At 40.8% G+C, this 7,697-nt stretch overlaps 1 pseudogene; it reads left to right on the forward strand.

The window, feature by feature from the left end:
- Positions 1-1,378: 1,378 nt before the first annotated feature.
- Positions 1,379-2,048, forward strand: LOC131963045 (uncharacterized; annotated as a pseudogene).
- Positions 2,049-7,697: the final 5,649 nt, after the last annotated feature.

Below are 7,697 nucleotides of genomic sequence, written 5' to 3' on the forward strand. Positions count from 1 at the left end.
ACTCTGAAATAAGCATGCAACTGCCAAATGGGGTTGGCTGTTTTTATTGCTTTTTGCTCTGTGTGTGTGTGTGTGTGTGTGTGTGTGTGTGTTTGTGGTAGTCTGTACAATGTCACTTTTTGGCCAGTTCTGGACTTTCAACCAGCTGAAAGTTGGACAGTGCATCTAATTAGGGGCATAATAGGTGTCTTCACTTTTAAAAAGTGCAACTGCATTTAGCTTCAGCTAAAAAGTTTTTGTTTCTCCATTGAGGTTACGGTTAAGGTCCTCGTAGCCTCCGGGGAATTAATATGCAAATCAATGAAGTGTTCCCGAAACCAATATAAACTAAACCCACACAAAAGGGTGGTTTTGTGTGTGAGAATAAGGAGGAAAAATGCTTTGTGCAATTTTGAAGTGTCTAAGTTGCAGTTTAAAACACACTGGTATTCTGTAAAAGTCATATTTCAGCATTAAACGGATATAACCAGTGACTCAATGGTGAAAAAAACTGCTGAATGTTGGTCAGGGCTTCAGAATGAACTCAGGAGGAGGAATGATTCGGTGCAGGAATGACCTGTCAAAGCTGCTGGGTATCATCCCTTAAAGCTTTTGACACATTTTAAGCCGAACTTCGCTGAGACTCTCCTTCACCGACACTCAGATATCCTGCTGATACACTGCACTTCTTTAGCACTGACAGCCTGTGTGATTATGTAAATGTCTGTGGTTCAACGTTCACTTACCGTACGCCTACGACAGTCCGTGTAGTGTGGTCTGGAATCAGTGAATACAGATGGACTTACAGGTGTTAGTAGAATCAGTTTATTGATTAAGGTGGAGATGCGGAGAGGTTATGGACCTGTTTGACCTCCTGTCCCCCATCCCCTGCCAATATTAGTGACACATATTGATCCTCTCAGGCAATCCGGCTTAATTGAAGGGAGGCCTTTTTTTCTATTGAATGGTCAGAGAAAGAGGTGAATGATGGTGAGGGGATTTTATCCACATGGGGGAGAGACATGGTTGATTAGCCAGTGTTGTGGAAAAACTACTTATTGCATGTTCTTTATTCACTGTAAGGGGAGATTTTTGGCTATTCGGAATATTTATAGGGACTTTTTGTACTTGCTCCACTTGATTGAGGTCATAACTTTACTGTAACTGTAATACTGTTACTAATTGAATTAAATATTATCTACGCCATCTCTCTCATACTACTGGATCAGTCTGCCTAATGAAGCTCTAGCGCTCTCTTTGCATACTTCATCTTTAGTTTTATTTCTCAAACATTCAGCCTTATTGTGATATATAAAGCCCAATAGCCTATATAATATCCAAATATTGTTATTATTATGATGGAGAGATATTATTCACTTCTTTACATTTAGTAAGAATTATGTCTGTTTATTATGTCACGGTCAAGAACACAGTGGTCGTCTCCACAAAAACCGCCAAAAAGCTTGGTGTGACTCTTGACAACCAACTGTCCCTCTCCACAAACATCACCGCCACTACCAGATCTTGCAGATTCTTGCTGCATAACATCAGGAGAATCTGCCCATTTCTCACTCAGAAGGCAGCTCAGGTCCTGGTCCAGGAGCTGGTCATCTCACGCCTGGACTACTGCAACTCCCTCATGGCAGGTCTGCCTGCCAAAGCCATCCGACCTCTGCAGCTCATCCAGAATGCAGCTTCTTGATTGGTCTTCAATCTTCCCAAATTTTCACACACAACACCCCTCCTCCGCTCCCTTGATTGGCTACCGGTGGCTGCGCGGATACGCTTCAAGACTTTAGCTCTGGTCTACTCCGCTGCTAATGGTTCAGGTCCTGCTTACATCCAGGACCTTGTCAAACTCTACACCCCTGCCCGTCCTCTCCGCTCTGCATCAGCCAAACAGCTGGAGACTCCCACCCTCAACTCGCCTCAAAACCTCCCCCAGACTTTTCTCTGTCTTGGCTCCCAAATGGTGGAAGGAGCTCCCCACCGACATCAGGACCTCAGACAGCCTAAACATCTTCCGCCGCAGGCTCAAGACCTACCTCTTCCAACAATACCTCGGTTAGGTCATGGTCACCTAACATATATATATATATATATATATATATATATATATATATATTATAACAATAAAAATAAAAAATGTGCTTCCTTTTTTTCTCTTCTTCTTTTCATCTTTAACATATAGCACTCCTGTAGCAATGACAGTTGGCTCTTAAAGTTATGTACTTACTTGATTCCTGTGGTCTGTGTCTAGTACCATCAGGTTGTATGCACTTATTGTAAGTCGCTTTGGACAAAAGCGTCAGCTAAATGACATGTAATGTAAAATGTAATGTAATGTCCCAGTCAGAGCAACGTGTGGCAGGACGTCCAGCAGGATAACAGTAAATAGCAGAAGACAACAACATTTAATAGCCTCGGCTGGTATTCTGGTTAAAGAATTTCACAGTCGCAGGGTGTATTTATTTTTAATGATAAATGATGTAGCCTAAACATGTTTTGCTTAGACACCATTAAAAATCATTCTGGATCAATCTGCCTAATGAAGCTCTAGTGAAAGTTCAGTCAGAAGGACTATCTCTTTGCATACTTCATCTCTAGTTTTATTTCTCAAACATTCAGCCTTCACTCCTCACTCACACATGCTCTATGTCTCCACTGACCAGGGCAGATGCCCCTTGATTACAAATCTCCATGTAGAGTCTAAATGCCAAAGACTTTCACTCAAGACTGAATTAACTCATATGTGTTATAATAAGTATTCTCTTATACTAATCTCATGTTACCTGTTATCACATCATCTGCTCAAATAAACTTTTATGTTTACTTCACGCTCTAGTCTCTCCTGATTGAAATATGTTTTGTGCACGAGTTTATGTTCAACAACGTCTTATGATGATAGTATTATGGGTCGGGTGTGGCTCAGTTGTTAGAGTGGTCACATACTGATCGGATGGTTGGTGGCTCGATCTCTGACCAAGGCGAGACCATGTCGAAGTATCCTTGAGCAAGATACTGAAGCCCAAATTGCTCCCCATGCTGCGTTCATCGGTGTGTGAATGAATTCCCAATGGTGGCAGGTGGCACCATATGCCCTGGTAGCCTCAACCACCAGTATGAATGTGTGTGTGAACGGGTGAATGAGCGTAGTGCGTAGTGTAAATCGCTTTGGATAAAAGCAATATATAATTGCGCTCCATTAACCATTTAAGTGCACTCCATTTATGATTGCAGGGATTCCACATTTTAGGAAACATGTTTCATTTATTGTTTTATATCCACATTGACTGCTGACTCCTCATTCCTCCGGCCAGTAGGGGCAGCAAGTCATCAACCACTGCTTCAGTTAGAAAGGAAAAATGCATTTCCAATCAGCTGAGCAAAAAAACTAGCCTTACCTCGTCCATTGCAGGACATATTTTTCTCCTATCCATATAACTATGTAGCAAGCGTAAACAATGCTGCAATTACTTTTAGCTGTGCCTGACATAACCACTGTTGCTCCTTTGTACATGTTGTGGAAGTACCAAAATCAAACATGTCTGGAATAATACCATTAATAACATCATCTGGAGGTGCACACAGCTCAGTGAATTTCATCACCTTCTCTAGAAACTGTACTGTATGCCTGTATAGTGCTACGATAGCAGTATGAACTCAAAATAAACTGATTTTGCTGTGATTTCATTGCAATAAATAGATTAAAAGTATACTGGAACAACTACAACATGAGGCAGATGTTTACGGAACCTGAATTCATGCTTTGTCAGGCCTGTCTGCATGACGACAAGCAAAAAACTTTCAAAATTCTTGTTTCTGGATGGGGCTTTACTGCCACGAATGCGGGAATTATGATGATTTTGCCATGATTATATTGCAATGAACAGATTAAAAGTATACCAAAATAACTGAAAGATGATGCTGATATGTAAAACGTTTGAATTTATGATTTGTCAGGTCTGTCTGCACGACAGACAAGCAAACAACTTTAAAATGCTTGTTTTCTAAAAGGATTTTTTAAAGTTATACTCTGCAGGAGATTTTCGACTCCTGACGGATATCTGTAGTCCATTGTGTGCGCTTTTCTAGTAGATAAAAATGTTTGTTTTTTGTGAAATTCATTGCAGCATCATCATGTTTCTATAGTAACCAGAAAATATATTCCATAAATCATCTTAAAATTAATGCGTTATTAGAGGAATGCAATAGTTCCTCCTTCAAGGAAACTATGCAAATGACTCTGTTGGTCCTGTGGGTGGTCTCTGAGTTTTCTCAAAAACCCAAGCATGACTAAGTTACTTGAATGACTCCAGCTGGGAGAGGCTCACTCCTGAATCCAAATTGATGTGAGAGGAGAGGAGGTTGTTATTTTTCAAAAAGACATTTGCAAAGAAGTTGCTAAAGTGTTGTACAGCAGGGACAAACCCCAATTACTGGGACCCTTAAACAGATATACATCAGACAGGCTACAGGCCAGCCTTATTTCATAAGATGTTGTCCCACATACCTCATGTCTGTGAGGGTGTTTGTTGTCAGATATGACCTAGAAAAAGAAGTGAATAACTGCTCATTTTAGAACCACAGTGTGAAGAGTGTAAAAAAACTGTGAGAAACAGTAATGCTCGATTCTGATTTAAATATTCCTGTATGGAGATCTGTTCTGTTATTTCCTTCCATTCCCACCATTTACACTGCTGTATCCATTAAAAAAAATAAAAAAACGAATATTTGATTTGATGTTTTTTGACGGTAATAAAACCAAATATGCAGAAGAGTTGTGGAGTAATCCTTTTCCATTCCACGGACTGAGTTTGGACATGCAAAAGTGACAAAAGATGGAAATGACCAAAAAAGATTTTCATTACACCAAATAATAATAATAATTGTTCACACTTACACACTAACTTATATGGATTATGCATTAAACATATTTCCTTTGTTTAGCCAAAATAATGAATTGTTTATTTCAACAAAAAAGACAGAAAAATCCCCTCCATTACCCACATTGCAACTTGATCGCTGACAGTGCAGTCATAATTTGTGTGTGTTATGCAGTCACTGCAAATGTAGCCTCAAGCTGCTAGCCTCAAGCAGAGATGAGGTGCTGGCTAGAAGTTTGGTAGGCTCACTTTTTACTAACTGCACACCCCCAGATATTTCTCATTTTCAAACGTGTAGTCTTCAGACCCTATTAATGCTGACCAGTGGCAGACTCAGACTGTTTGAAGAGCACCGGCGGAAAAATAAAAAGGGCACATTCTGCACAACATGGGGCCCCACCAGCATGCCAAAAGCTATGATGTATGATGAAATAGTCCTCATCCTTGATTATCAATAGCATTAAGTTAAAGGAGATCCAGATCAAAGTAATTAATGATATGGTATTAAACCAAACCTAACCACCTAGGAGGGTCCAGCAGTATGCCCCCCTGGGAGAACATTTTGTACATTAAATTTATTAAGTAAAATACATCAATCTTGTGCACTCTGAGAGCTAAATGAGACCAAACAACTCACATAACATTTTTCACAGTTAACAGGGCTAATTGATCCGCTTTCAAAAATCAACCATACAGGCTTTGCAAAAATACATGACATCTAATCTTGTGACTAGCAGGTATTAATGAAAACTGTTCAGTCTAACTCTGCTCATATGTACGGGCGTATTTAGATTTTGTAGGCAGTACATCTTCTTGCCCTGCTCTTTTGACGACAGATAAGCCAGCAGGTATGTTCAGTTACCTCACTCACCTGTCAGACAACAGAGCCGCACACAGATCAGGTAGTGGGTTGCCACGTTGCGGTGGTATATGGGTTAAAATTGTATAGAGTGTAGATTGGTATCAGAAACAATAATACAAATCTGTCTATGATGTTTATTCATAATACACTTGGAAGGGCAATCCAAATTATGGGGGTTTCCTGAAAGAAACAAAACTTTGTTCATTGTGCTGGGAGATGGCCTTGAAATATTGGGGAAACCCAGTGTGTTCACAAAAACGGTCAAACTGAGACTGATGATTACTAAAAAAAAGACTAAGGGACTAGACAGTATTAGTGGATCGTTACCACGTTGTAACAAGCCAGCCAGATACAATATTGTCCATTAACACGTTCTAAAACAGAAATAAACACACCCATGCTGAACTGTTTTGAGACTCGGGTCTCATTCAGCCCACTGGAGGATTCAGGATGTTTTATTGGCACGGGGGAAAATAACAAAAAGGGCACCTGCTGTTTGTTGTGGGCACACTTTATCATGTTTTGTCCACTGAAAGGGCACCCTTGAGGGCATATTTTATCTACCACAAGGGCATCCAAGGGGGCCCTTCTGACGTTTTTTTCAAATATTGGTGCACCTGGGGGGCGATTACCCCCCCTGAGCCCACCTTTGCTGGAAAGAGTCTTAAAGCAGCTCCAATCCTGAAATAGTAGAAGAGTAACGTCAATTTATTGGGTGATTTGAGGCTATATATAATCTATCGATAAAAGCAAGAAGCGTCTGTGTGTGTGTGTGTGTGTGTGTGTGTGTGTGTGTGTGTGTGTGTGTGTGTGTGTGTATGTGTGTGTGTGTGTGTATGTTAGTGTGTGTCTAGGGCATATCTCGCTGACCCTTAGTCAGACTGACCTAAGATTTCATATGTGGCACGAAGGTGTGCATCCTCGAGTTTGAAGATTTTTGAATTCATTTTTCAAAATATCATTATTTACGTAGGACGTGTTGCCACATTGCACTGTTTCTGATCGGACGCCTTTTAGGGGAGCTCCGGCTCATTGTGTGATAGGCCTACACCTGGTCAGTAACACAATTCGCTCTGGATTTCCACGCCTGACTCATCTGTAAGTCTACTTAGCCTACCTATCTTTCGGAGTTTTAAAGGGCGCTACAAGGTTTGATTTTCCAATAATATTCAAATAGTTTCCAGCGATTATCAATGTTCAATGTGGATGTGCTGGATGGTGTGCGTACCTTATGAAAAGTAAGTGTTTTAGGGAGTTGCAGAGGGATTTAGCTTTAGCCACTTCTTATGTTGTGTCTGTATATGTCTAACCACGTTGAATGATTTAATATATTTTTCTTAAAATAACTATTTCTGTGTCTCTTGATATCTCAATGTACATCCATTACCCAATATACTTTGTATATTAACACTATGCGTGTATTACACCTCATTGTACATCCCACTTTCACACACAACCTCATTGGCCATAATTGAAAAATCTACTTAATCTCCCACTATACGAATACATACTTCCTACAGGTACTGCACTAGTTTATTTAACAAAATAAAAAATAACAAAAAATAAGGGAGTGTACATGAAAACGTGTGCTTTCTGAAACGTTGTTTACCTCAGTATAAGAAGCCAGTTGAATACAATATTGTCTATCAACAGTCCTTGGACATCCCGTCAGCAGCAGGAGGAAGAGGAGGTGAGGAAGGAGTAGTAGTAGTAGTAGGAGGGCGTCTGTTCCGCTTGGACGGCCGGAGCAGTGAGGAGGCTGCTACTGAGAGGGAGGGTGTGCAGACAGACAAGACAGCGCTCTTTCTTTCTCCCCTTCCTTCTGTCTCTCTCTGTCTTTCTCCGCCGGCCGCGTGTGCGTGCGTCCCGCTCCAGCTCCATCTCCAGGAGGGAGGGAGGGGAGAGAGAAAGAGAGAGAGACTTGACGCATCGGAGTGAGTGAGCACACCAAGGCTTCACTTTCCAATATG

This window comes from Centropristis striata, chromosome 3 (genome assembly GCF_030273125.1).
Source record: "Centropristis striata isolate RG_2023a ecotype Rhode Island chromosome 3, C.striata_1.0, whole genome shotgun sequence".
Lineage (NCBI taxonomy): Eukaryota > Metazoa > Chordata > Actinopteri > Perciformes > Serranidae > Centropristis > Centropristis striata.